This window comes from Hirundo rustica, chromosome 9, assembly GCF_015227805.2.
Source record: "Hirundo rustica isolate bHirRus1 chromosome 9, bHirRus1.pri.v3, whole genome shotgun sequence".
NCBI classification, from domain to species: Eukaryota; Metazoa; Chordata; class Aves; order Passeriformes; family Hirundinidae; genus Hirundo; species Hirundo rustica.
The window spans coordinates 660224-675353 of record NC_053458.1 but is presented as its reverse complement, the minus strand read 5'-3'; the positions used below and the strand labels follow the sequence as shown (position 1 = coordinate 675353).

The window sequence follows — 15130 nt, the reverse complement described above, 5'->3', positions numbered from 1 at the left end:
CCCTTCGGTTCCTGCACAGATCCCCAGAGCTCCATTTTCAGCCTGTGACATTTTCACTGGCGCAGAGAATGTGACACAAGGCGGAATCCGCTGCTCTCCCCCCGCGCAGGAAGGTTCAGGTAATAAGCCCCGAACAAAACAAGATTAAACTCGGTTTTGAAGCTTAGTTTAGCGACTGATGACTGTGACTAAGTGCAGGCCAGGGCATTTCCTCTCCTCCCATTAAAAAGGGACTTTCCGTGCTCAGTCAGGGTGGCAAACCAACCTTTAATTTATGACAAGGGCCGGGCGAGGAAGCTGAAGCATAACGCAGGTGCTATTTCATTTTGTGGTATGAAAAGAGTTTCCCCAACTTAAGGATAATTTGAACTACGGCAGCTATAAAAGCGAGCGGAAAATTATGTAAATCTGATTTCCTGCATATGAACCAGCTCTGTCTTTCCAAGGCTTATTAAATCATACCTGGATTGTTTCTGCACAAAGGCAAGAGGGGAGTTAATGGGGGGAAAATGCACTGACGTGGGGAGATAATAGAAAAGAGTTACAGTTCCCAAAGCTGCCTAAGCAGGAGAATTGGATGGGCAAGAAACCTGGAGGAGAAGCAAGCCTGGAGAAGCCTAATTATCAATTATGATGTCACACGAGGCTTACTGGATCACACACAGCTTTAAATATTGGGCTAGACTCTTAAAAATTCTTAAAAATTCATAATCTCCTGCAGCCTTTTTCTTTTTCCCCCTCAGAATTTTGATTAACTTCCCCTGAATTCTTTGCTGGCCAAGCAAAACGCTGTTGCTGGATATTAATAACATTCCATAGATTTGTGCTGATACATAAACTTTCAAAATAAACACACCTTTAAAATTTAAAGACTCTTAGCGTGGTCTGCTCAGTCCTTGATCTACTCTGAGTAATTATTTTGGTAAGGACTGAGCAGTCCTTGCTTCCCTGAGCGTTCTCTGTGCAAGGCTGTGCAAGGTCGCTTTGTTCTTGGACTCGGTAATTCTCAAAGCACATTTTGACGGTTCTCCGTGTCAGACTAAGCCCTCAGCTTAGGGGGAAATGGAAAGGTTTAAATGTTCAGGAGCAGCATAAACCAGCTGCTTTTTCTTCCCCCCACTGAAATGTTGCCATGCCATTGTTCCACACACACAAACACACGAGCTCCCAGTCTTAATATTTATGCAGGGAGGTAACGGTGGAGGAATGTGTGATTAGGCTTTAAATAAAAGCTGGAATTATCTGAGTCTGTGATTACACCTGCAGCCACCCCGGGCATTTCCGTCACCCCCGTTACACAGGGCTGATTTCACAGAGGCCTTGGCAGAGCTTCGGGTGCCCGGAGAGGGGGAGCAGAGCTGTGCCGAGGGAGGGGCAGGTGGGACAGCAGGAATTTCTCCATGGAAAGGGCTGCCCAGCCCTGGGAGGGTCGGATTCCCCAGCCCTGGGGGGATCTCAAAGCCCCAGAATGTGGCACTCGGGGACGTGGGGCAGGGGTGGCCCTGGCAGTGCTGGGAATGGTTGGACTGGATGGTCTGGGGGGGCTTTTCCAGCCTAAATGATTCCGTGATTTTATGGTCCGGTGCTGCAAATTCACTTCAGAGCCCTGGGAGTTACACCTTGAAATGCCTGAAAAGAAAAAGAGCATTTCCATCTAGAAAAAGATTAAAAGGAGCTCCACAAAGAGCCTGACGTCTGAAATATCAAATGACCCAGGATTCAGAGGACGCAGTGAGTTTAAAATGTCAGCTGCAGCCACTGAGGGGTAATAATTTACACTCCTGCTACTTCAGTTGAATTTTCCTTAGAGCCAGAGCGGCTGCGTGCCTCTGGGTAAGGGAGGGACACACAGAGCATCTCCAGGGGCTGGGATGGGCTCCCAGAGCGACTGGGGCTGGAGTCTGAGCTTGGACAGGACCTTAAATCTCCTCCCAGGGGAAGGAGGAACCACCAGCCCCGTGCCAGGCACACCCACGTGCCTTTGGAAGCCCTCCTTTCTTCCAGTTTAGGGATTACTGCGCCTAATCCTAATGTTTTACACCAGCCAGCACTCGTGGAAATATTTAAGACACCCTTAGCAGAGATAGGATTATATTCAGACATCTCTCCTGGTGCTGAATAGAAAGGAACAAAGTCATATTATATCGGTATCTCTAATTAATACAAGAGATTAGGAGAAGTGCTATGCTGGAACACACAAACCAGCATTTCCTAGGACCAAGGGCTGCATTAACCAGAAATAATTATAAGCTTTAATGCTGATGCTGTGTAGACAAAAGCACAGACCCCTTTAGGTTGTCTGAATAAGCAAGACTAATTCTGTTAAATGGATTATGCAGGGAGATGTTAATAAGCATTTCATTTAACTATATTCAGGTTAATCATTTACTAAAGGAAAGCCTTAATAAATTGGATTTTTTTTGGTGCAACATTTCAAACATACAGAGAAGGAAGCAATAAACTAACTCAAGGTCAAAGCAGCAAGGCAAAAAAAAAAAAAAAAAAAAGAAAAAAAAGGATGAAAAAGGTTAGGCTGTCAAAGAAGGTTCTTTTAAAAGAAAAGATGGGGAGATAATGGGCCTCGGAAGGCTCGGGCGAGGCCTAGGAATAACATCTCCACATTTTGTTACTCTTGGAGCCGGTGGAGGATTTATGGCTGTGGAGGAGAAGGTGGACAGTCGATCAAAGACTCTGTCAGGAGCAGGGAATGCCCGCAGAGCTCTGAAACCGCAGGGGAGAGGCAGGAGCAGAAACCTCTCCTTGGAGGCCAGGAAGGACCAGGAAAGCTGGGCCTTGGGAGAGCAAAACCTTGGAGGGCTGTGGGAAAAGGAGTCGGGAAAAGGGGGTTTGTTCAGCTTTATCCAAATGCAATCATCCTCAGGGCCTGGACGGGAAATTCGGGATGAGTTAAATCCACCTGAGGAGGAGGAGGAGGCCCTGCTGGAGGGTGTGCCAGAGGGAGCCTGGGGTTAAACACACGGGAAATTCGGGATATGAGTTAAATCCACCTGAGGAGGAGGAGGAGGCCCTGCTGGAGGGTGTGCCAGAGGGAGCCTGGGGTTAAACACACGGGAAATTCGGGATATGAGTTAAATCCACCTGAGGAGGAGGAGGAGGCCCTGCTGGAGGGTGTGCCAGAGGGAGCCTAGGGTTAAACACTGCCCTGGCCCCCAGGAACTCCTGGGAAACGCTGGGGATTTCAGCCGTGTGGAAATCCACCTTTGGAGCGTGGTTCTCTGCAGCCAGGCCTGACTCTGTCCCTGGCACAGCCTAAAAAATCCCTGATGTGCTGGGCCTGCATGGGGCACCGCCAGTCCTGGGGTCAGCTCTGGGGTCAGTCCTGGGGTCAGCTCTGGGGTCAGCTCTGGGGTCAGTTCTGGCATTAGCTCTGGGATCAGCTCAGTTCTGGTTCAGCTCAGTTCTGGGGTCAGCTCTGGGGTCAGCTCTGGGGTCAGTTCTGGGGTCAGCTCTGGGGTCAGCTCTGGGGTCAGTTCTGGGGTCAGTTCTGGGGTCAGCACTGGGGTCAGTTCTGGGGTCAGTTCTGGGGTCAGCTCTAGGGTCAGCACTGGGGTCAGCTCTGGCATTAGCTCTGGGGTCAGCTCAGTTCTGGTTCAGCTCAGTTCTGGGGTCAGCTCTGGGGTCAGCTCTGGGGTCAGTCCTGGGGTCAGCTCTGGGGTCAGTTCTAGGGTCAGCTCTGGGGTCAGCTCTGGGGTCAGTCCTGGGGTCAGCTCTGGGGTCAGTTCTGGGGTCAGCTCTGGGGTCAGCTCTGGGGTCAGTCCTGGGCCCCTCAGTACAAGAAGGACCTGGAGGGGCTGGAGCATGTCCAGGGCAGGGAACAAACCTGGGAAGGGGCTGGAGAATCCCTGAGGGAGCTGGAAAGGGGCTGAGCCTGGAGAAAAGGAGGCTCAGTGGAACCTTGTGGCTCTGTACAACTCCTGACAGGAGGGGACAGCCGGGGGGATTTGGGATCTGCTCCCAGGGAACAGGGACAGGAGCAGAGGGAACGGCCCCAGGCTGGGCCAGGGGAGGTTCAGGGTGGGATTTTAGGGAAAATTCCCTCCTGGAAATGCTGCCCAGCCCTGGCACAGCTGCCTGGGGCAGGGCTGGAAGCTGTAGGGACAAGGATTCTGGCAGGAATGTCCCGTGAGCCTGCTCCATCCCACTGCACCATCCCAGGAGCCGCTCCAGCCCGGGGCACAGAGCTCTGCCCATCCCCTGCCCTCCCTGGGACACGGGGCTGCAGCTGGGGCAGGATCTCGCTTTTGTGGGCCATCTGTCAGGGAGAGCTCGGCACCACCCAGACAAATCTCTCTGAAAACCCTTGAGGAAGGGCAGGGAATATTTCAGGAGCTGTCCAAGGGCTGGCTCTGCCCCCTGGATGAGCCACAGCTACGGAGGATAAAGCTGGGAAGTGCCAAGTGCTCAGCAGAGGGGCTTTATCATCCTCTGGGATGGCAGTGTTGGCAGAGAGATCCAGGAGATGAGCCCCAGAAGAGCGATGGGGTTGATAAAAGAGGAGAGTTATCAGGCCCTGTCCATCAGCACTCACACAGGGCTGCTGGCAGGGCAGGAAATAGAAAACGAAATGCTGATTTGTCCTTATTTCAAATTTAGGTGAATAAAAAAGCATTTTATGGGTCCTAAAATGGGAAAACAGGGACTAAAATACAATTGCTAGAACTGCAGAAGCAAAAATCTGCTGTTTGCTGTGCTGAAATCTGAAAGCTTAGTATTTTAAACACTTGAGATGTGCCACCAGCAATGTTTTAAAGTGAAATATGATCCCAGTCTGTGCTCGTGCATGCTCAGAAAATGAGACAGAAGCATTTCTTGTTTCAGTCATGAAGAGCCCATTTGGGATGTGCCCTGTGTCTAATGCAAAACCGATCTTGATGCTGATTCTGACTGAGGTAAAATAGAAAATACGATGTTTACAGGTTGAGAAAAAGAGCCAAGCAAGGAACACCTGGTAACCATGGCCACCAGCAGTGTCATTCTGAATTGTGAGGATCTTTGCCAGGGATTTGGGGTTCCCTGGCTGTGGGAACCCTGGCCAAGGAGGAGACACACGCTGCCTCTCTGCCCTCCACGGTCAGAGTCACCTTTCCCGTTCCCTGACAAACAACTCACGCTAAATACTGTAAACAGCCACAGACTCGTTTCAGACTGCTAAAAATACACCCAGATTTCAGAGTCAGGTCATTTGTGCTTGTGAGGGTGTGGGGCTGCCAGCCCCAGGGTGCCGTGGGTCCAACCAGAGCTGTTCAATGGCAGCTGGCGACTGGGGCTGGGATTGAGGCTGGGGGGGAAGAGGGGGTTAAGGGTCACAAATAATCCTCTGGAACAGAGCATTTCCCAAGCCAGAAAATGCTCAGGAGCACCGGGTGGTACCTAAAAATCCCTGCAGTTCCTGGCCCCTCTGTGGGATCTCGCTGTGGTTCTGGCTCAGTCCTGGAGAGGAGAAGGATCCAGGGTGAGCTCCGAGCCCCTGGCAGGGCCTAAAGGGGCTCCAGGAGAGCTGGAGAGGGACCTGGGACAAGGGATGGAGGGACAGGACACCTTCCAGTGCCAGAGGGCAGGGATGGATGGGAGATTGGGAATTGGGAATTGCTTCCTGGGAGGGCGGCATTCCCTGGCACAGGGTGCCCAGAGCAGCTGTGGCTGTCCCTGGATCCCCGGCAGTGCCCAAGGCCAGGCTGGAGATCGGGGCTGGAGCAGCCTGGGGCAGTGGAAGCTGTCCCTTCCATGGCAGGGGTGGCACTGGGTGATCTCTGCAGCCCCTCCCAAGCCGAAGCATTCCAGGATCCTGTGGCTGTCCCTGGATATCCCAGAATCAGAGCAGTGGTGCTGCTCTGACACTGCAGCACCAGCTCTGGTGACAGCTCCAGAAACAGCCCCCACTTCCAACCCTCACACACTGCTCAGGTGTCTCTTCGGTGGAATTTCACTTGGACAGGGATAAACTGTTACCCTGGTTTTTCTGAGTTTTTTATAGCCTTTTGATTTTCATAAATGGAGTCAGATCTTTTTATTTATTGTACAATACTAAAAGCAGTTCTACCTTTTTCCCACAGATGTAACATAAACAAATCCTTTGTTTTTCATTCTCTGTCCTTTGTTTGCACATTTCTAACCTGAAAACAATTGTAACTGACGGCTGGTGTGGCCAGTTGGCTTGAGAGGTGAAAACTCTAAAAGCCAATCCACAGCCAGACCCACAAATGTATAAAAAGTAAGAAATAAACAAGGAGGCTCGCTCCGCCCTGACTCAGCCCTGAGCTGGCACGGAGGAACCTCTCTGCCCTGCGAAATTTCTCGGCTACGCGTGATTGCTTTGCGTGTCTCGGTGACAATAAACCTCAAACCAAAACACCTTCCCTGAAATGCTGCAAGGGAAAAGAATCCCTCTCGTGCCTCGATGGGATGAATGGAGCCTGAGCACGGAGAGCTCCGAGCGCAGCGGGATGAAATAGTGCAGCCCTGATGGACTCGGATCCTGCTGCAAGGAATATTTCACAATCCCGAGGAGTACTTATGAGGAAAACTACTGTGAGGGAACAGAATGAAATTTGACTTTATAAATCACCCTTTATACTGGAGTCGTGTCCCATTTCTTTGTGCGGCTGAGGAGCGCAGCGGCGTTGGAAAAATGACACATCTCTGAGGAGCTGCGGAGCAGTGGATGGGAGCAGCCTTGAGGGATGAGCTGGCTTGGAACAGACTCAGGAGGTGAGAGCCCCAGCCCCGGGATGAACCCATGCTGAGCGGGATCACCGCCTCACCCCTGCCTGGTATCAGCAATGGAGAGGGCAGAAATCAGCCGAGGGAGCAGGGAATCGATGGCTCTGGGCAGCAGGAGCAGACCCCGTCACCCACGGTCCCAAATCACGGCTCCTGGGCCTTCTGGCACTGTCCAAACCCTCCTGGAGCTCTGGCAGCTTTGGGAATGTGCCCATTCCCTGGGGAGCCTGAGCAGTGTCAGCACCCTCTGGGGGAAGAACCTTTCCCGAAATTCCAGCCTGAATGGATGAGATGCCTGAGTGAGGCTCAGCCTGTCCCTGCCCTTGTTAGATTCCTCCAGACTCACTGCTCTTGGCACAGGCAGGGCAAAGGAAACCACAAATCCGGCTTGGATTTCTGGGTCCAAACCCTGTTGTCCTGTCTGGAAGAAGTGGCAGAGGCAGAGGGGATCCCAGCCACTGGAAGGGGTCCCTGGAAAGGAGCAGGTAAATCCTGCCTTATTTCAGGGCACTGTGCAGTCTTCTGCCCACACAACTGGCTGGGGATGGGACGTGCTCAAGGCCGGGACTGCGTCCTCTCCCTGATTTTGGGTTCCTCTGCAGCCAGCAGCAAACCCGGGCTCGTTCAGCCTGAAGTGAAATAGACCCGAGCAGTGAATGGAAAACACCCAGCTGGGTGCTGCCCGGGAATCTATAATTACGCGGGAGAATGTCTCAGGATCTTCCACTGGACGTGGAAAACACGGCTTTGGTTAAGAGGACACTGAGAGTAAAGCATGAAAGCACCAGAGAAAGCACTGGGAGAGGCAAGCTGCCCGTCCCCATTCCCATTCCCATTCCCATTCCCACTCCCCCATCCCTGCGCTGCAGGATGGGGCACAATTCCCATCTCTATCCCAGACCCGGGAAGGTTCCTCAGGGAAGGAGAACCAAGCGCTGAGGAGACTCTCCATGAGGGATATTCCCACACCAAGTGATGGGGAAACTCTGGAGCCACCTGCCAGGGTTCCAGCTGGATAAACTCCCCACTCCCACGGGGGACGAGCGGCACAGCCATGGAGTGAAAACTCAGCTCAGGTTCCTGTGGAAGCAGAGAGCTCTCGGCTGCGGGTGCACATCATCCTGGCAGCCTGCAATAACTGCTTCCCTGACAATGTGGCTCTCATTTGTAAGTGTCACATTGGAGACAAGGAAAAGCGTTTTAATGTGACAGAAAAATTTGACTTGGGAGCTAATTACTTTAATTTGAGAGAATTTTTGGCTCATCTGCATACTTGACAATTATTTACAATTCGCATTGGTAATTAGAGGTTGGGTCTTGTGCTGAAATATTGCAAATGGCTTTGGAGACATTTGCTGATCCTCCTAACTTTGAGAGGAAATGAATTTATTAGTAGTTAATATGTAAAATATTTGTACTTCTGACCTTTTGTTAAACATTCTTCCTATATTTTAAATGATTGGTTGTCAGAGCCATTTTTCTCCGAGTGACGTGTGACATTGTAAATAAGCTCTCGAATTAAGCAGCACATTAAATCTCCGTGTTCAGTGGCAACCTTTGATAGTTCTCATATATCAGGAAGACTCTGTTGGTTCTGCTGTGCTGAGGCAATGTCATACAGCAGCGTGAATGATAATTTTTCACACTGAACTTTCCAGTTTCTGCACGGTTTCCACATCATTCTTGCGCTCTTGACAAAGGACGTGGAGTGAGGCAGGTGGGAACATGACTCCTCTCCTTTTTTTGGTGTGAGGGTGAGGAAGGTTTTGGCTGGAAGTGCCAGCAGCATTTCAGCAAATCTTCCACCCAGGTGGCTGGCAGATGATTTCTAAGATGTGGGGTTTATTCAGGTTGATTTTCTTAGGCACTTCTGGTGGGCTCCTCTTGCTCCTATTTCTGCATGGTGCATGTATTCCTCTCTTTTTATAGGAATATTAGAACCCCCCCCCCCCCCAGAATCCATGGAAAGTTATTCCCGAACTGTGCCAATAGCCAAGGAATTAATCATCAATAGTGTTTTGATTAGAAGAAGGTGATGGATGAAATAAACAACCAAGTCCAACTGTTTGCTAATTCCAGAAGTTACAGTGAAGCATAACAGCCTCAGGCCGGGCCAGGGGAGGGTCTGGGTGGACACCAGCAGGAATATCCATCCTTCCATATGGAATCCTCCATGAAGGGGATCCAGGGAAAAGTCACACCCTTAAAGGGGATCCAGGGAAAAGTCACACCCTTAAAGGGGATCCAGGGAAAAGTCACACCCTTAAAGGGGATCCAGGGAAAAGTCACACCCTTAAAGGGGATCCAGGGAAAAGAATGGGGATCCAGGGAAAAGAAAGGGAATCCAGGAAAAATTCATCTCCATAAAGGGGATCCAGGGAAAAGTCACCACCATAAAGGGGATCCAGGGAAAAGTCACATCCTTAAAGGGGATGCAGGGAAAAGAAAGGGGATCCAGGAAAAGTCATTTCCACAAGGAGGATCCAGGAAAAAATCATCTCCATAAAGGGGATCCAGGAAAAATTCAGCTCCAGGAAGGGGATCCAGGGACAAGTCACCTCCATAAAGGGGATCCAGGGAAAAGTCACCTCCATAAAAGGGATCCAGGGAGAAGTCACATCCTTAAAAGAGATACAGGGAAAAGTCACCTGGATAAAGGGGATCCAGGAAAAAGTCACCTGGATAAAGGGGATGCAGGGAAATGAAAGGGGATCCAGGGAGAAGTCACCTCCATAAAGGGGGTCCAGGGAGAAGTCACCTCCACTGAGGGGATGTGGGCTCCTTGGCACCTGAACCCCCGCAGCCCCCATTTCTGCAGGGGTACACCCTGTCTGTGCCCGGCTGCAGGGAGAACAGAGCAGCTTCCCCTGGCCCTCCTCCCTCCGCCCCAGGCAGCCGAGGCAGCGGCCACCCTCCCTTCCCTCCCTTCCCTCCCTTCCCTCCCTTCCCTCCCTTCCCTCCCCGCAGCGGGAAGCTGAGCGCGTTCATGAGGGATGATTGCAATTTCCACGGCGCCGCGTCCGCGAGGAACCAACATAACTCATCGCAGCCTGAGCTATTTGCTCTTCAGATCCGAGAGCGTTTGTCTCCGGGCCCTGACGTGACATTAACTATTCATGGAGCTCCAGAGCGTTCAAACACCGCCCCAGAGAAATTGTTGCTACTTCTCAAGCAGATGGAGCCAGACCCTGCTGCAGCCAGCTGTCCCCACGCCAGGGATGCGGGAGTGACCCGGGGCTGGGAGCCATCCATGCCCTGGGCTCCTCCCAGCTGATCCCTCCGGGCTGTCCTCACCTCAGGGATGCGGGAGTGTCCCAGGGCTGGGAGCCATCCATCCCCTGGGCTCCTCCCAGCTGATCCCTCCGGGCTGTCCTCACCTCAGGGATGCGGGAGTGTCCCGGGGCTGGGAGCCATCCATGCCCTGGGCTCCTCCCAGCTGATCCCTCCGGGCTGTCCTCACCTCAGGGATGCGGGAGTGACCCGGGGGTGGGAGCCATCCATCCCCTGGGCTCCTCCCAGCTGATCCCTCCGGGCTGTGTCCGCCTCAGGGATGCGGGAGTGACCCGGGGCTGGGAGCCATCCATCCCCTGGGCTCCTCCCAGCTGATCCCTCCGGGTGGGGCAGATTTCATGCCTGGACATTTCGCTGGTTTGTCGCCCTGAAAGCTCCGTTTGTCACCTGCAGCTGTGGCTGCCCGGGGTGGGATCCATCTCCCGCCCCTGACCCCACTTTTGGAATCGGCATTCCCTGGCACAGGAATTCGCAGAGCAGCCGTGGCTGCCCCTGGATCCTTGGCAGTGCCCGAGGCCGGGTTGGACACTGGGGCTGGAGCAGCCTGGGACAGTGGGAGCTGTCCCTGCCCTGGCAGGGGTGGGATGGATGGGATTTATCTAAGGTCCCTCCCAACCCAGGCCATTCTGTGACTCTGTGATTCCATTTACCTTCAAGCACTGCTCCCTAGGATGGATTATTTGGGATTGCAGCAGGAGCTGATTTGCCATCGGGAGGACTCTCAGCTCCTGCAGCTGCCTGTGGGTGGGAGGGAATGATCCCCCCATTCCCAGAGACGTTTGGGGCTGGATTTCTGCTGGGGGTCCCTTTCCAGAGCCCCTCACCCTTCCTGCCTGCTGCTGCCCTGCAGCTTTTCCTGCTGCTGGAGGATTTTGCGTCAGGAAGCTTTTCATGCCCCAGCCTTCCCCGCTCGCTTCTCAGCTTAATCCTGAGGATTTTGGAGACATTATGGCTCAGCTTTGCATATGTTATTACACAGAAGAGAGGAAAAAAAGCCCCAACCGCTGAGATTTTTCAGCGCTGACTGGGAGTTTCAGGCACACACGTTCTGTTAAGATTCATGCCTTTGAAAGTCTCTATCAATTAGTGCAGTATTTTGGTACAGAGACAGAGATGGATGCCATAAAACTGACTCTGATAGCCTTGGACTCACGTGCAGAAAGACATACTCTGCCTCAAAACCAATCCTTTTTTTGCCTGGTTTGTACCGAGTTTAACCTCTCAATACTAAAATCCTTCAGGTTTCTCCGAGCCCTGATTGGGAATTGCAGGGTGATAATCTGCACTGAGCATTGAGCAGGGTGGGATTTCCAGCTCTCTGTAAAACACGTCTCCTTCTGTTGGGGTTGGACTCGTGGGTCCCCTCCAGGTCAGGATATTCTGGGAAAATGGAGCACGGAATGGGAGTGAGCGATGTGGGAGGGCAGGCGGTGGGTTTGGGATCCCCACAGGCAGCAGCTCAGGCGCTGCTCCTTCCTGCAGTGCCTCCCTGACATTTCATTTTCCCAGCGCCACTGCTCTCCTCAGGCACACAAAGAAACCAGACGGGACTTGAGTATAAAGGGTGATGCATGAAGCCAAATTTCAGAGCTCTTTGTCTGACAGCTTCCTGCGGGTCATCCGAACGATTCCCCGTTTTCCGACTGGAAAATCGCTCCCCGTTTGCTCCAGAGAGCAGCCCCGAGCTTTCCAGAGCCGGTCGTTCTCTGGGTTGCCTGGCCTTGGCAGAGAGCTCCTCCGGGCGGTTCTGTGCAGCGGGGAGGCTGAAGGGGGGACAGTCCCTGCGGGACAAGCAGGGACGGAGGAGCGTGAGCCCCATCACTGCCTTGGGGAGCCGATGGAGACAGAAACGCACAGCTGAGTCACGCACCTCGGGCAGGAGGAGGACAAAGGTGCCAAGGCCGATGGTTTCACCCGGTGTTTGGATGTCCCGGTGCCACCCGGCGTCACCCCAGGACGGCTCCGTGTGCGTGGGAGGGAGGGAGCAGGCTGCCACCACTCGCCCACCGAGCTCATCTCCTCACTCCAGCAGCCTTTTCTTATGGAAATATCTGACTCAGCAGCTGAAAACGGGGAAGCGTTTTGCGCCGCTTCCCTTTTAATGAAAAGCATCTTTAAAATTTTAATCAGATGTTCTCCGCGCTGTTCTGTGGGTTCAGAGGCTCGGTTAAAATCTGGGCTGCCTGAAAATCACGAGCAGGAACAGGTGCCAGTGATAAAGGAATATTTCCTGGATTGTTCAGAGCTGCTGCTGGAAGCTGTCACGACCCTGCTCTTGGAAGGATGTGGGGCTGGCTCAGCTCTCACGCCTCTACATACAAATTTTGGTGCTGTTTCCTTTAACCCAGAGAGCCTCTTGGACAAGCCCACACTCAGCCTTTCCTGGGCTGCCTGGCGACACGCTAAGAGCTCATCTGGAAAGGTTAAAGAAGGACAAATCCCAGCTTAAAATCCACCTGAGCAGACTGGGCCTTGCAAGGGTTTGTAGGGAGGGAAAGGCAGAGAGGCAGCTTCTGAACATCGGGTTCAGAGTGAGGAAATGGCTGATCCTGTGTCATCCCGGGAGGTTGTTTTCCATCCTGGCTGGGAATATTGCTGGCAACTCCATCAAAATGTCCATGTTGCACAGATACTCGAAATGCAGCTGGCATGGAACTGAAATTTCCATTTGGTGCGAAATTCAGACAGGGAAAAGACAAAAAAAGAAGAAGTGTTGCCTGGAATGAGATGGGGAGCCTGGAAGGAAGCCAATGTAATTTTTTTTTTTTTTTTCCCCCACTCAAAACTCAACAGGCCTTTATTTGAATTTCTTTAAAACTGACATATTCATGGAGTTTTCAAACAGGTTTTTCTGACAAGTCCCCTAATCCCCCAAGCCTTCCCTCCCTCAACAACCCAAGTTTGTCAGATCCTTCCCTGCCAGCTGTAGCTGTAGGCTCCTCCATATTCCACAGCGAGCTGGGCCCTCCCTGAAGTTACGGATGCACAGCTCTATATACATTTTAAATCTCTGCACATGGCCACCCATCTCATCGAGATGGATGTATGCATATTTATTCCTGTACAATTCCTGTAGTCAGCCAGTTCTGGCTGATCAAACCTTCACTTAAAACATGTCCTTCTGTGATAAATAAAAACACGGACTGCTCTCTTCCTGCTGGTGAATCACACTCTGGAATCTCCTGCTCGCCTTCTCTCAGTCAGAGCTGGGACTTGGCTCAGGCTCGGGGAAGGTGTAAAGTGGTTGTGTCAAGAACAAGGGAACAGCTGGGGCTGTGTCAGGGAGGTTCAGGTTGGATTTTGGGAAAGGTTCTTCCCCCAGAGGGTGCTGGCACTGCCCAGGGTCCCCAGGGAATGGGCACGGCCCTGACGCTGCTGGAGCAGCTCCAGGAGGGTTTGGACAGCACTGCCAGGGGTGCCCAGAGTGAGATCTGGGGGCTCTGTGCAGGGCCGGAGCTGGATCAATGATCCTTGGGTCCCTTCCAGCTCAGGATATTCCCCGATTCTGTGAATATCCGCGTTCTAAACCCCATTAACTGCGGGAAGTCAGAGCTGTACTGGGACGAGCCCTCCCCGTGTTCCCGTGCTGGAGCTCCTACACACAGCACACACCTGACAAATGCTGATCCCGTCTGCAAAACCCCGAGCTGATCTGGCTGCTGAAAAACCCCCAGCAGCAAGGACACTGGTCCTGGAGGCGGAGAGCCTCCACGCAGGGTGAGCATCCCCCAGGCGTGGGGAGGAACCTCCGTGGCTCAGCCCCGGCACGAGGGAGCAGCCACAGGAGCTGAGCATCTCTCCACCTTCCACATCCTCCTCACAGCCTCCAGAAGCCGTTTCACACCTGGCCCTGCTCTGCTCTCCTGGCACCTCTCGGAAGCACTCCTTGGTTGGAACGTGAAATTCCAGCCAAGTGATCGATGTGTGATACTGTGAAATATTCACGGTTCTCAGAGCAGCTCCTTCTCCTAAGTGGGCTTCTCATCTTCGTGGGAAAACTCATTAATATTGAAATCCCCACTGACAGAAGGCTCGTAGGCAACACAGCATCAGCAAAGAAACATCCTTGTATTTTACATGCCGGCTTAGAGAGTGGGAATCAATGGGCTAAAAACGACCCAGCTCTGGTCCTATTTTTCAGCTGATAGAAAGCAGCTCTCTTGATATTAAATAATGCATCTCTTCGGCAAGCAGTGAATAATGTGATTTAGTGTGTTCAAACGTTCTGCTGGAATGCGGATGCAGGCTCTGAGCGCGCTGAATGTCAGCAAGCACACCCTGAGACACAGGAACGTTCACCTAGTTCCACACGCTCACTCCGAGGAGGATGCGCCACCACGGGAGGATTTACAAACACAGGGTTCACCTGTAGGCAGCAGCAGGTGGCTGCAGCGCTGGGAGGCAGCTATTTCCCACGGGACAGAATTCCCAGCGCTCCCACACAAACGCAGAATTAGCGGCGCAGGTGCACGGAGCTGGCTGAACGCAGAAACCAGCCACGCTGGAATTTCACACCTGCCTGGGTCCTGAAAGGACGTGCTCTGCACGTAAAGCTCTCAGCTGATGAACCAGGGGGTTTAATATATCGACATCCTCGAGATGTTCACCTGCGTGACGCCGAACTGCTCGCAGCAAGAGCTGATGATCTGGTTTGCGTCCCTCAGCTGGGACAGAGGAACCTCTGGCGTTCTGGGGCTGGCTGCTGCAGGGCGATTCCCCGGCAGCTGCTGGGGTGGGATGTCTGGGAGGCAACAGTGGCCACCAAGCATCAAAAGCTCTTAGAACAAGCACACGTCTGCCCCTAACAGGATTTAGAAGTTAAATTTGCAGTGACCCAGGATCCGTTACCCTAAATCTGGGTTTTCATCGCCCTTTAGTGTTTTGGAAGGAATTCCAGGAACAGGGAGAAGGAAGAGCAGCTGGGTGATGAAGCACAGCTGGCTCTGTCCCTTGCCCCAGGGCTCTTCCCTGTGCAGGGTTTGCTGCAGCAGTGTCTCCTGCTGCCAGGCAAAGCCCTCCAGCTGCAGGAACGCGGTGCTTTCCTCCCCAACAGGCTGAACTAACGGCAAGGAAGAGCGCCGTGGATTCCTAAATTCCG

At 52.7% G+C, this 15130-nt stretch overlaps 1 protein-coding gene across 3 annotated transcripts in view; it reads right to left on the bottom strand.

Moving 5' to 3' along the window:
* The window catches only part of NEGR1 (neuronal growth regulator 1), a 199534-nt gene that overhangs the window by 12537 nt on the left and 171867 nt on the right, over nucleotides 1-15130 (bottom strand). The gene's annotated exons all lie outside the window — the stretch shown is intronic.